Genomic DNA, 14,766 nt, shown 5'->3' with positions numbered 1-14,766 from the left:
CCTGACCACATTCTCTCTCCCATCACACTGCTTTTTTCGTCATTGCCCTCCTTACAAACTGGAGGTGATTTATTATATTTTGTTTCCCCCACCAGCTTGAGAACTCCATTAGGGCAGGGATCTTGTCTGCCGTGGCTGCCACTGTGCCCCCCCAGTACCTAGAATAGCGCCTGGCACTCGGAAGGTGTTCAGTGAACGGTAAGAAATCCGCGCAGGCAATTGTGGGATCGCTTTCTCCGGCAGGAGCCGACTCTAACCACGTGGGAGGGGTGAGGGCGGTGGCTGGGTGCGTGTGGGGAGTGACAGCTCAGTCGAAGGCCCCGCCCAAACCCCGCCCATGTCCGTGTCCTCCTCCTCGGGTCTCCATAAAGTTCATTTGGCGGCGCGTCGCGCGGGGGCTTCTGGGAGGGCCGGTCTCGGCCAATCAGGAAGCGCGGGCGAGCGGCGCGAGACGCGGCCGCCGCGTTCTCTCTCCCGGACCTGAGCGGCTGACGCGGCTGCAGCGCCAGGTAAGGGTGTTTGTGGCCCCGTCCTTCCGACACGGGGCAGGTCCTTGAACCCAAGGCCCAGAGGCTGGGCGGAGCCCGGTCCACGTGCTCGGAGTCGTGCTGCTTACACTTCCCGTTCGTCTCATGGCAGCCGGCACGCCTGACGCCAGCTACACACCGCTCTGTCGAACCGCCCCCCATTATAGCGTCGGGCTGCGCTTCGGGAGTGCTTTCTATCTGCCCTCCTTCTGAATGCGGAGCCTCGGCCCCCTGGCGACCCTCCTGTCCCACTACAGCGCTCTGCCGGCGCGCCACGCCACGCCCCCACGCCCACCCCTGCCCTGCGAGCCCACCCCTGCCCTGCGAGCCCACCCTTGGCTGGATCGGTGCCCCTCCCCGCCACCACACTCCGCCTGATATCTTCCTGACCGCGCCCTGTCAGCTCCCTCGCTCGCTCCTCGGGGATACTATATCGGGAGGCGTTTCCCTCCCGGGAAAGGGACTACCCTGTGAGCCTTGGCCTATCTCCGCTGTCTGCATCCAGCGGAATGCTCCTTCCCGTGCAGGGAGATGCTAGTGATTAGAACCTGGAGGTGGCCCGCACTTTCTCTGGGCCCACAGCACCCCATCCTCTGCAAAGGCAATGCCTGCATTTACTGGGTCTCTTTTTTAAAAATTACGGGGCCGACCGCAGGGGTCTTTGTTCCAAGTTTGGACGACCCATTGACAGAGCTGCTGGTCCAGGTTTGCCCCTCTGTCGGGTGTGAGAAGAGGTTATGATTTGTTTGGACCAAAATGTCTTTCAGCAAGGGTCACCTTTCTGTTCTGTTTGGGGGCTGTGAGAGGGTGCCCTTGGGCATCGTATCTTTTTTTCTTTCTTTCGATTATTCTTCTTTGTGAATTTGTGTTTGGGACATTTTCATTTTTTACTCGTGGTGATCTCACTCGAGGCTCATCGTTCTTAATACCTGTTTATTAGGTTAACAGATCCCACGTGAATATCTCCAGCCTGGGCCTCTCGCTTGACCTATATCCAGCTGCCTACTTTAATATCTCCACTGTGATGATTTGTAGGGAGCTCAACCTGAACATTTCAAGATAGGGCTAGCAAGGTTCTCTCCACCTCTCTTCCCAGACTGCTTTTCTTGCTGTTTTTTTTTTTCTCAGTAATGTAAAAGGCTCTGACCGATAACCTTTAAGTCATCCTTAACTGCTCTCTTTCTTTCTTTCTTCACGTCCAATGCTTGGCATCCTGGGCCAGGTCACCATCACCTCTCTCCTGGATTATTGAAATAGTCTCCCATCTGGTCTCCTGGCTTCTGCCCTGGCACCTATTTTCAGTACAGCAGATAGAAGGACCCTCCAGTGGGTCCCCATCTCATTTAAAGATGAACTCCTTACAGTGAGTTACATGGCTTTACATAATCTGACCCACTGTTACTTTCCCACTTTCGTTTTCTGCTACCCTCTCCTTCCACATGGCAGACATGCTTCGACCTCAGGACCTTTGTGCTTGCGATTCAATATTCATATGGTTCGCTCCCTCACTTCTTTCAGGTTTTTATTCAAGGGTCACCTAGTGAGACATTCCCCACTTCCTATCTTCCTTTATTGCTTTAGTTGTTCTTATATTTTACTCATTTATCTGTGTATTGTTTGTTTTCCCCCTCTAGAACGTTATCTGTTTTGTTCCCTGATGTATCCCCAGCACCTAGACCTGGCACACAGTAGGTGCTCAACAAATAGAAAAGAAATCCATGTTCCTGACACTGTTAGAGGCTTGGGGATCCAGCGGTGACTGAGATAGGCCTGTGCTCACTGAGCTGCTGTTTCTGTGGAGCACATCACCAGCAATAAGCCCGGAGGGATAGCATGTAGTGGCAGGGCCTTTTTAAAAAGAGGACAAGGATATCTGAACAGAGACCTGTTTGAAATCAGAGAGGGGAGTATCTCGGGCAAGAGCATTCCTGGAAGGGGAACAGCAAGTGCAAATACCCTGAGGTGGGAACATTGGAGATGTGGTGAACTTGAGTGTCTAAACCTGCTTCCTGATGGGCTGAAGTAGAAAATAAGGTAGAGAGAAAGGTAGATGTGCCAAGGAGAAGGAGGGGTCAGAGCAAAGACCTGGAGGTGAGGACCTGAGGTATGTTCAGGGAACAGGTCACTTTAATTCAGCAGACATTTATTCAGTAACTTTTTTGTACCAAACTTAGCAGCTGAGGATTCAAAGCTGAGCAGTCTGTGGACCTCACCCTACAGGAATTCTCCATGTAGAGAGAGAAACAGACTTGGGAATAAAATCATCACAACTCTTCCACCTGGCCGGGGAAGAACAGTAATAGATGGTTGGGAATAGTGTGGGAGGGGTTTGAGGTAGGTAGGACTGTCCCAGCTGACTTTGCAAGGTACACAGGTGTTCCCATGTGCCAGGGTATGTTTTGTGTTCTAGCAGAGGGTGCACCTGTATGTGCCAGGGTGTGAAGGGAGGAAACAGCATGAGGCATCCCAAGGAGTAGAGAATTGCTAGGGTATCTTTGCGGGGAGGCAGTAAGAGATGAGGATGGTAAGGGTGGCAGTGCCCATTCTTTGGAGGGTGCCCCTATTGGCCGTGTCAAAGCATGAGCACTTCCTTCTATAGGAGATGGAAGGTGTTCCTGAGGGTATAAAGGCAGGGGAATGTTTCAGAAAGACCTCTCTAGCCAAGGGGAGTGTAGGTTAGAGGAACAAGAAGGCTTAGACTGTTGAGGTAATCAGGAGAAAAGCGTGAGGTTAGGGTGGGGGCAAAAGAGATGAGGGTTCGACTTTCCGAAAGGTTTGGGAGATAGACCTGGAGATTGGATGTTCGGAGAGGAAAGGGAGCCTGAGGTGGTTTCTGGCTGAATTGACTGGGTGCTAATCGTTTTATCAAGAGAGACTGGAAATGCAGGAGGAGGAAGTGGTGCTGGTGGTGGTGGCGGTGGCAGCTAAGAGGGGAGAGAAGTGAAGCGTTTGGGATAATGTGTAGTTTGAGGCATCCACTGGTCAGCCAGCTGTAGATGTCAGATGAACAGTTGGAAATATTGGCCCTGGGAGAGAGCTGGGCTGGACATAAAGATACGGAAGTCACCTTTGTTTTGATAGGTCAGTGTCCTTGCCTGGGCCCAGATGGACCTCCGAGGTCCATGGATGGACTTTCTGGGGAAGGGCAGCATTGAGCCTCCTGGCACTGCCTGCTCAAGAGTGTGTGTGTGGTTCTCTTGGATGCACATGTGTACGTGAACGGATTCAGAGAGGTCTGTAAGCCATCCGGGAGATTAATGGCCGTGGTAGGAATTGTAGTTGAAGTTCAAGTGGATGTTATCCAGAGAAATATATAGTGTGAGAAGAGGAGGTCCAAGGATAGAAGCTCGGCATTTGAGGGGTGGGTAGGTGAAGAAGGCACAGCAGAGGAGGCTGAGAGAGGGAGGAGGAGGAGGAGAACCAGGAGAAGGTGGAGTCTCCACGTCTTGGGAAGAGAGAGTTTCAGGAAGGAAGGAATGGTCAGGGTGTCAAAGGCTGTGAGAAAGGAAGGATTGAAGAGTCCATTGGATTTGGCAGTTGGGTCAGTGGTGACTGCCGGGGAATTCAGGAAATGGGAGGCAGGCAAGCAAAAGTTAGATGGCAGTGGTGATGAATGAATGACGCGTGACAGGGGATGGCCGTCTCTTTATGAAGGGAGTGGGAGCCAGAGGAGGACATGGGGTCGAGGAATTTTTTTAAAGTAAACTTATTTTAGATTTGTTTTAGATTTATAGAACACATGCAGGGTAGTACGGAGTTCTCTGTACCCCTCACCCAGTTTCCCCTACTGATGAGGAATTATTTTAGGGAAGGAGAGACCTAAATCCTAGGAGAAGGAACCAATGACAGTGGAAAAAAAGGACAACCATCACTTCCTGAGCTCTGGCTGTGCGCAGGTCTCTGCCATGGGCTTTACTTCTATAATCTAATGCCATCCTCACGGCAGCCCTGTGATGTCAGGCTTACTCCCTTCCCTGTCTCCCTCATTTCAGTAATTGGCACCTTCATGGTCTGAGTTACTCAGGCTTAAAGCCTTGGCATTGTCCTTGACTTCTTTTCTCCTCTCACACTCTACATCAGCAATTCATGTCTACACTAAATCTATTTTTAAAATATAGTATCCATGAATCAGACCCACTTTTTGTCTCTTCCACCACTATCACCCTGGTCCACGCGGGTCTCAGGTATCACATCTGGGTGATAGAGTAGCCTCCTGACTGGTCTTCCTGTTCTTACTTTGTCCCCTCACGCCCCCTGTCTGTTCTCCACACAGCAGTGGGAATGAGCCTTAGAGAAGGCTCAACCCTTCACTGGCTCCCGTCATAAGTAGGCTGAAATCCAAAGTCCTTGGTGGTGGGAAGCCGACATGATCTGACCCTGTCCCAACCCCTTCTCCCACCACCCTTCCCCATGATTATGTGCTTCAGCCACGTGGCCTCCTGCTCTTCAGCTATGCAAACTACACTTCTGCCTTGCTTCCTTGGCAAGAACATTCTTCCCCCAAATATCTACATAGCTCACCCCCTTACTTCAATTAGGTCTCTGCTCAAAGGTTTCCTTTTAAAAGAAGCTTCTCAGAACACCCCAGCTAAAGCAGTCCCACCATCCACTCTGCCGCATTTCCCTGTTTTACCTCCCTCATAGCACTTATCAATACTTGGCATCATGTGTCTATATGTTTATGCATTTTTATTGTCTGTCTCCTAACAGACATAAGCTTCCTGAGGCTGGGACCTTTGTCTGGTTTTTCCATAGCTCCATCCCCATTGCTTTGAACAAACAGTACCTAGCATGTGGTAGATGCTCAATAAGTATTTGTTAAATGAATGAAGGAAAGCTGCCATATAAATCACCATGGCCTGAGTGGCTTAAACAACAGAAATTTGTTTTTCTACAGTTCTGGAGGCTGGAAGTCCGAGACCATGGTGCCGCATGGCTGGGTTCTGGTGAGGACCCTCTCTCTTTCGGGCTTGTTGGTAGCCACCATCTCGAGTGTGCTCACATGGACGTGGGGCTCTAACTTTGGTGAACTTTACAAGGCAAACACAGGAATTTAGAAAATGAGTCATTAGGCATTTTGGGAAAGGTTTGCTGAAGGTTATTCTGGCAGTTAGTGACTGTATTGAGGATCTAGCTACTGTTTAAGGGCACTGTTGGAGTTATACATTTAAAAAAAAAAAGGTAACGCTACAAAATACTTTAAATTTTAAGCTGTTTGGGGGAAGAAGGAATCTAGGTATTAATAGACGATAACATAAGGCAAATGAGAAGAATGTCAGCAGGGTGGTGGACTAACAGGTCCTAACGCTTTGTCCCCCCATAAAAACAACAAAAACAGCAAATAAACAACTGTATATTGACGAAAATAGCTCTGTGAGAGCTCCAGAGTGAAATAAGGAGGCTGCAGAAACCCTGTGGAGGAACTTCCCCGGTGGCGCAGTGGTTAAGAATCCGCCGGCCAATGCTAGGGGACACGGGTTCGAGCCCTGGTCCGGGAAGATCCCACATGCCGCAAAGCGACTAAACCCATGCACCACAACTACTGAGCCTGCGCTCTAGAGCCCGCGAGCCACAACTACTGAAGCCCGCGCACCTGGAGCCCATGCTCCGCAGCAAGAGAAGCCACTGCAATGAGAAGCCCGCGCACTGCAACGAAGAGTAGCCCCCGCTCACCACAACCAGAGAAAGCCTGTGCACAGCAATGAAGACCCAACGCAGCCAAAAATAAATAAATAAATAAATAAAAATATAAAAAAGAAAAAAGAAACCCTGTGGAGCACAAAAACAGATGGCTGGCCACATAGAAACGTGTAAGGCAAATAAATAAATGGAGTAGAGAGGAATCTAGATGCGGGGAGATTCCTGTGGGATGGGTATTGAGGAAAACCATTTTGGTAAGTAGGACTTGAATTCGTGGTAAAACGATAGCTGATGTTTGAGTGGTTACTGTGTGGCAGGCGAGGAAGGTACATCTATTTTTCCACTTCACAGGTGAGGCCCAGAGGGAGTAATTAACTTGCCCAAGGTCACCCAGCTAGAGGGTACAGTTCCTGGCTGGATCTCAGGGGTGTGGTGGAAGGTGAGTAGATGTTCCTGGCTGTGAAAAATGGCATGAGCACAGAGCAGGGTATGCACAAGGACGGTCAGGGACAGAGTGAATCACATTACTGGTACACAGGGTTTCTCCAAAAACAGTGCCTCCTCTGGATCCCGTGAGTGGAAGGTATTGAAGGCTTTTGTTCAGGAGCAACATAGGGAAAGTGATGGTGGAAAGAGGAACGTGGTCGCGGTGAGCAGAGTGATGTGCAGTGGGAGGCGCTGGAACTTGCATCTAGCAAGAACTTGGGCTTAAAGGGGGGGATGTCTGGCCTTGAGTGACGGTGATGAAGATGGAAACAACAGTTAGACTAACCTTATTGTGGTAATCATTTCACAGTATTGATGTCTATCAAACCACATTGTGTGCCTTAAAATTACACAATATTGTGTGTCAGTTATATCTCAATAAAGCTGGAAAAGGAAAAAAAGCAACAGAAGATGCTGCAAAAATAAAGTATCCCTTGCTCTCTAAATCTGTTTAGGTAATGAGAGATTTGGAAAGTGAGGGATGTCATGTTATCTGAATCTGTAGTATTTGGTTTCCTGAGATTTTGTCAGGGAGAGCAATAGTTTGGATAATGAGGACTACCTACCTGCTTTCTCTCAAAAATGTGTCTGCATCTGTTTTGGTTTCTGAGTCTGGAGAGTGGAGAATAGCTATAAATAAACAGTCCGAGGTCATGCACAGATGCAAGGAGAAGGGTGAGTTAGAACCTGAGAGAGTGCAGCCCAGGTACAGGTGAAGGGGTTTGGGAGGGCGTCTGGTGGCGGCGGTTGTGGTGGGTGGATAACTGCATTTTGAGGTGCACTGGGTGTGGCAGTTGTGGGTTTGAGTGGAAACGCACAGGCAGTGCCTGGAACCTCCTGGTTTGGAGCGTGAGTTCAAGAAGCAGGATGGGAGTGTGGATTTGACATTCATTGCCATCGAGGAGTCAGGGGCAGTGGTGAGGCAAACACTCTGAGGCAGGGAGTTTAGAGCAGTTTTAAAATGAACAAGTTATTAAAAATTAGAAAAGGTCACGTACACTTACGGAAAGGATTCAGGTTGACAGAGGGTTATACAACGAAAAGTAGAAATCTCCCAAATCTTAGCTTTGCTCTCTCTCTGGAGATACTGCGAATAAGTTTCTTGCTATGCTAATGTTATGTTTCTTGCTATTTCTTCTAAATTCTATCTGTGAACAAACCTTAATATATGTATTATATGTATTAACATATACACTTAATATATGTTGAGTGTATAGCTTGATGAATTTTTATATATTTATTCAGTCATATGACCATCACCCATATTGAGATATAGAATATTTCCAATACCCTGGTGTCTTACCTTAGGCTGCCATATAAACCACCATGGCCTGAGTGGCTTAAACCACAGAAGTTTGTTTTTCCACAGTTCTGGAGGAAGTCCGAGACCAGGGTGCCACATGGTTGGGTTCTGGTGAAGACCCTCTGTCTTTCTGGCTCGAAGGTGGCCACCATCTCGAGTGTGCTCACGTACTTTCCTGGGTGAATGTGTGTGTGGAGTTGGGGTGGGCGATAGAGGAAGCAGCTTTCTGGTGTCTCTTCTTAGGAGGGTACTGATCCCATCATGAGGGCCCCCTCTTCAGGACCTCATCTAAACCTCATTACCTCCCAAAGGTCCCTTCTCCAAATGCCTTCACAGTGGGGGTTAGGACTTCAACATACAAATTTTGGAGGGACACGTTTCAGCCTGTAGTACCAGAAAAGTTCTGTTGTGCTTCCTCCCAGTCATTCCCCATCCCCACCCTCACCAACCCCCCAGATAACCAGTGTTCTGGTTTCTAGCACCACAGATTAGTTTTTTCTCTTCTTAAAATCTATATAAATGGAATCATGCAGTGTCTTTTTTTGGTGTCTGGCTGCTTTAGTTCATTTTTATGTCTGTGAAATTTATCCCTATTGTTCCATGTAGCTTTAGTTTGATCTTTTCCATTGCTGTGTGGTATACCGGGGAATGACTACCACCATTAAAAACTCAAATGGTATAATTCTGTATATACAGTGTTGTAAGATTATTTGGGGTCGGGGGGGCGGGCAGGGGACTCAGACTTTAGAATCTGATAACAGCTATAGTGTTTCTCTTATATTTTTTAAAAAATGTATGCATATATTTCCCAGGGTTCCTGGTGCCTGTGATGCTGGTGTCATGGCTCTCAGGACAAGAAGCCTTCCTTAGTTTACAGAAGGGTTTCTCAACCTTGACACAATTGATGTTTTAGGCTGAATAATTCTTTGCTGTGGAGGTTGTGCTGTGCATCATAGGATGTTTAACAGCATCCCTGGCCTCTGCCATCTAGATGTCAGTAGCACGTCGCCTCTCTCTCTCAGTTGTGACAACCAAAAATGCCTCTATATATTGCCAGTGCTCCCTGGGGAGCAAAGCTGCCCCCAACTGAGAACCGTTGGTTTCCAGAGACGAGCCAGAGCCAAAGCCTTTTGGAAGTAGACTTGGTGATCTGCCCCTGTTTATGCCAGCTGTAATATGGGGCCTGTATCATTCCTCAGGTTCTTTGTACAGACACTTTTCATCACCACTAAAATGGGGCTGCTCCTTCCAAGGACACATTCATTAAGTGAGTTTAAGGACTGAATTAAAATATCCCACATCTGTAGATTCTTCACGGCGGGCAGGACCTTAGAAATCACCTGAGCCAACCCCTTCCTCTCACCGGTGGTGAAACTGGGATCCAGAGATGAGGAAGGGCCGGTCCCAGGGTCAGAGAGCTAATGTGGGGCAAAGCCAGGATGGGGTCCACAGTTCTATCCCAGGCCTTCTACTCCAAGAATTTGTCAGAAGGTAGGCTGTGTGGGTACTTTATGTTTCTGTGTGATGCCAGATTGCTTCTCTTTGCTCATTGAAGATGAATAATACAAGTGTTATTTTATGTATCAAGAAAGCTGATACTACACACTCCTTACTGCAAACACTGAGTCATCCAGGCCCATACTTGTACTGAATCACCCAGGTCTTTTAATTTCTCTTCTGTCTAGGGTAATTTATTTTAGTTCTTTGTTTTTCTGTTTTTTTGTTTTTTTAGATTTATTTTATTTTATTTATTTTTTTAAAATTTTTTTCCAACCAATAACATTTATTTACAACATGTTTACAAACAAATATAGAGAACCGCTATTAAGAAAATTTTTTTTTCACACACACACTGTTTTATTTTTACAAGAGATAAATAAACTGACACCAAGCATTGTAAATGGATGACCACAACAAAAGCAGCAATGATTGCATTTACCAAACACGAAACACACTCATACTATGTCATAATATTGACATTCAGTCCAGTAATCCTCCACTGTAACAGCTCCTTTACTTTGCAGTGAAAATTGATTTGTATATTTTTTGCCTCTGAGTCCTTGTGGGATTTTTTTTTTTTATTCAAACAGAAAGTCACAAAAATTATAATCATCCTCATCAGTTCACTCAGTCCCATGTAATTTTTTTTTTCATCTTGATCTTTTGTTAGCACTTTTATGAATTCATCAGTTTTCCATTAGAATTCTGAAAATGCTTATTCATTCAGTTCAGCAGTATAGTCAGTTGCCAGAAACCTGTACTTGTCAGAGTCTTCTATGAATTCCTTGAAGATGAAACCCTTTTATAGGAACATATTTGCAAAAGTAGTTCTTTGTTTTCTCCAGAAGTCTACCTTCTGAATAATGATTAGGTCTAACTCTTTTACTTAGTTTCACAGGACTATAAAGAGTTATCCCACAGCACTTTTTTTTTTTTTTTGGTTAATCATCGTTTTCCTCTTCTAGAGGCATCTGAAACAGTAGTATCTGTTAGGATGTAATTTTCTTTTGGTTGTTGTAATTGACAGCTGACAGATATAGTACAAAGTAGAATGATGCTGTCATTTAACCGTAGTTTATGTATTCAGAAGAAGAGAGGAGAACAGAACCAGTCTTCAGCTTTTGACACCTCCTGTGAGGCTTTCCTCATTAATCTTGGTGTTGGACATTGAACACTCTTCTTGTGTTTTAATCCTGTTACAGTCTAATTAATAATAAGTTTGAGGGCAAGATTTCCACTTGAAATTCAATGCTAAATTTCTTTTGAATCACACCTTCATTGTGGAATTTGGATTTATAATTAAAACCATATTTGATGTGGGAAATGTAAAAATTGTACATTTAAAAATTGCAGGTGTCTCCCAGAAGTTCTTACTGAATGATACGAAGCTGTGATTAAATAAGTCAATTTAGTATCATATATTTGCTAGAAGATTTTTTTGAAGCAGAGACGTTTATAATTGACAATATGTTGCCAAATTGGCAACTTTGGGAAAAAGCTAAAATAGCATTTTACAGTGACATAAATCAGGAGAGTTAATAAAATACTTTCTGTGTATCATCAACCCCTTGAAGGAGATAAGCATTATCATCTCCTCTTTAGAGATGAGGAAATTATGAGGGGAGATTTGGGTTCTTTCCCAGGGGTAAATCAGCTGATTTATTATGAAGGATGAATGGCCAGGTAAAGAGGTACATAGGGCGGGGTCCGGAAGAGTCCTTAGCACAGGAGCTTCTGTCTTTGTGGAACCGGGGTGCACCATTCTCCCAGCGTGTGGATGCATTCACCAGCTCAGAAACTCAACAAATCTCATTGTTCAAGAGTTTTTATAGAGCTTAATCTGCAGCCCTTGCTTCCCCTTCCCAGAGGTTGGTGGGTGAGGCTGAAAGTTCCAACTGTCTAATCACTTGGTCTTTCTGGTGACCAGTCCCATCCTGAGGCCACCTAGCTTAGCCTCTCCAAGTTACCTCATTTGCATAAATTCAGGTGTGCTTAAAAGGGGTTCCTTGTGAGTTACAAAAGACTCAGAACTTCAGGACATTCCGAGGGTTTTAGAAGCTGTGTGCCAGGAACTCGGGGACAAAGACCAAATATATTTCTTATTATACTACACTACTCTTTTTTGGCTTGATTAAATATTTAACATGGTTATATTGGGAATGTGGAAATGACCATATTTTTCATAATTAAGACACATGTTAATAGCAAGTGAACCGAAATTATTTGATGCATTTTTGCTCTGCCCTTTTTTTAAGTCCATTTCATCCTATATGCCATTTGGAGATTTTTTTTTTCTCTTTGTTAAGAATGTTTATGTGCCTGGAAGGGACATTTTTTTGGACACTGAATGACAGGTGAGTGCTGACTAATTTAAGGAAATGGAAGTCTGCCCAGTCCTTGGATTTAGCTCTAGGTGGGAGCTGTCTCTCTAAAGCCATGGGCTTTAATTTTTTCCCCTGGTTAATTTTCTCAGCATCCTCTAGGTGTGGTGAAGAGGTCTGGATCTTGGGAACTTCCCACTAAGAGCATTCACCATTTATATTTATTTATTATTTATTTTTAATTAAAAAAATTTTTTTGGCTATACCGCGGGGCATGTGGGATCTTAGTTCCCAGACCAGGGATCAAATCCGCACCCCCTGCATTGGAAGCACAGAGCCTTAACCACTGGACCGCCAGGGAGGTCCCACCATTTCTAATATAGCAGGGTGTCTGCAACCTCTGAAAAAGCAGTGGGTCATTGTCCTTCATTTTGATGGGGAACTTTTTATTGAAGTGCAATACACAATCAGAAAAGTACATAAATCACAAGTCTAGCTCAATGGATGTTCTCAAAATGAACACACTATTAAGCAGCACCCAGAATAAAAAAATTTACCAGCCCCCCAGAAGCCTCCTTTCTGCCTCCTCCTGTCCCCCCCACCCCGCCACCAAAGGATAACCAGTCTTGCCTTCTAACAGCAGTGATAAGTTTGCCCTTCATTTTAAGGCTTACCCGGGTGTTTGAGGAGGTCTGTGGAGGCTCAGTAGGACTTCTGCCAAGAGGCACGGAGAGCAGTTTGTTGCTTAGGGCCCTGGTACCCTGCCATGCTCTCTGAAGCACCTTTCGGTGTTTCCAGAGGCCTCAACAATCAGGCTCAGAGTCATGCTGACAGAGAGGAGCCTTAGTGCTGTCTGTCCTTGCTGGCCTTTTCGCATCCAGCCCCAGTTTTGCTGCATTGACTGTTCCACATCCCACTTCTGTGGGTTCTCAGTGTGGCTTCTTCCTGGCTCCCTCCTCCACAGCTCCCCAGCGGTGCAGCTGGCATCCAGTCTCTGTGTGTGTCTTGGCCAGATTTTTTTCCCAACACAGAGCTTGGACTTCACTCTCACACCTCCCCTCCCGCTAATCATTCTGGTTCTCACTATTGGACAAAGATAGTGAGGTTATTTTCATGATCAGTTTTCAGTATCGAGTCAAAATTGATATTCGGTTGGTTTAACCCTTATGTTTTGTGGCTAAGTTGATATTTATTTTGCAGAAGGGTTAAAAATTGTCTTTAAATTTGTAAAATTAACCATACGTTTAAAAATTTTAATGAGATGATGACTACATCAAAGTATACATTTGGCAACTTTAATAACTTTTTTGTAACTCAGTTTCCACTGGTTGAGTTATAATGCAGGACAGATCCAGTTTTTCCCAAATATGGTATCATATACATTTCTCTCTTCTCTCAGACAGACATGGAACAAGCTTATTTTCTACTCTAAACTTATATAGCACAGTTCTTCCTGTATGTATATTTGTTCTTTTAGTTTGGAATTTGTTCACCTGAAAACTGGGCTGTTTCTTCTAAAATATCACTGGGTTTTTGTCTGGGTATTTAGAGGGAAAGCACTAGTCTGGACCAAGTGTGATCTGAATTCATGCCATTTATACTGTCTCTGCCTTATGCTGTGCAGCCTCAGAAATGTTAAGTATCAGTTGGTAGTCGGAAGGGAATGTTTTTGCTTTGGTCTCTGCTTGCCAGTGGGTGCTGCTTTGGCAAGAGTGTGTAGGAAGCCTTCAAGAAGAACAGAGTCTCCACAAACGGAAGAATAAAACTCCCATTCATTCAACAGATGAGAACCTACTATGTACCAGGCACTGTTCTAAGAACCTGGGGTACCTCAGTGAACAAAACAGGCAAAAATCCCTATCCTTGTGCAGTTTACATTCTAGCTGGGGGTGGGGGAGAGCGCTGAGGGTGGTTGCAGGTTGCGCTCTTAAATATTTTGTTCTAGGTTGGCATCAGAGGCAAGCTGACAGTTTAGCTGAGAGAGATAGGGAATCAGCCATGAGCATATCTGGGAGAGGTGCGTTCCAGGTAGAGGAAATAAGGAGTACAAAGAAAGCCTCTAGGGCAGGAATGTGCTTGACCCACTGGGGGACCAGCAAGGAGGCCCCAGGGTGGCTGGAGCCCAGGAAAGGAAGGGGGACAGGACTGGAGATGAGTCTAGGAGGTAAGAAGAGATGGCTTGCTTCTGTAGGGCTTCACTCTGTACAAGAAGTTTAAACAGAGGATGGATGTGATCAGACTTTCAAAGGATCACTGGTTGCTGGATTGAGAAGACACTGTAGGAGACAAGGGCTGAAGCCGGGAAGCCAGGAAGAGGTGAGAGTGACTTGGATGGGGGAACGTGGTGGGAAGAGGTGGATTCTGGGTGCATTTTGATGGTAGATTTGAAAAGCTTTGTTGGCTTATTTGGATGTGGGATGTGAGTCAGGGAGGCCCTTAAGGATTTTGGCCCAAGCGACTGACTGGAGCAGGCCAAGGAGCAGGTTTTGTAGATGAAAGGTTAAAGCTCAGTTTGGGGCATATTAAGTTTAGGATGTTTAGAGATTCAGCCTTTATTTTACTATGGTCAAAATAATTCTATTTAGTTAACTTTAAAAAATCATATTTATTGGATTAAAGTAAATCATGACTTTTATTTTCCATTCATTACTTACCCTCAAATCCATCACTTTAAATCTTTGTATGGGCAAGTCATTTGAGAAGTTGAGCATTTCCTTTGTCTGAATTTGTCTGGCGTGGAAATGTTACATGAAATGTTAGATATATTTTTTTCCTTTTTTTTTCTTTTTATAAACATTAAAAAGTTTTGTTTTATTCAGGGAGTTCCAGAATTTTCCTTATGAAGGAAAAAAAGTATTTCCTTCTCCTTGGCTCTGTTAGACAAATTATTTTTAGCTTAGAGTTAAAAAAAAGTGTGGGGGTAAGAGGCAGCATATTTCTTTTTTTTTCCTCTTTCTGGTGAGTGACCATGTTTCTGGTAGTTCATAGA

General features: G+C 45.3%; 1 protein-coding gene across 4 annotated transcripts in view; it reads left to right on the top strand.

Moving 5' to 3' along the window:
• The first annotated feature begins 422 nt into the window (after window positions 1-422).
• The window catches only part of NUP93 (nucleoporin 93), a 104,443-nt gene continuing 90,099 nt past the window's right edge, over window positions 423-14,766 (top strand). For 2 of the 4 annotated variants that reach the window (XM_068528313.1, XM_068528310.1), the window contains exon 1: window positions 423-509. The gene's annotated coding sequence lies outside the window, so the exon portion shown is untranslated. Of the gene's footprint in view, window positions 510-6,542; window positions 6,607-14,013; window positions 14,094-14,766 lie in introns of those variants that run through there. The other 2 variants (XM_068528312.1, XM_068528311.1) reach the window with 2 other exon arrangements.

The sequence above is a fragment of the Eschrichtius robustus genome, chromosome 19 (genome assembly GCF_028021215.1).
Source record: "Eschrichtius robustus isolate mEscRob2 chromosome 19, mEscRob2.pri, whole genome shotgun sequence".
In the NCBI taxonomy this organism is placed as follows: domain Eukaryota; kingdom Metazoa; phylum Chordata; class Mammalia; order Artiodactyla; family Eschrichtiidae; genus Eschrichtius; species Eschrichtius robustus.
This window is presented reverse-complemented; position numbering and strand designations above follow the sequence as displayed.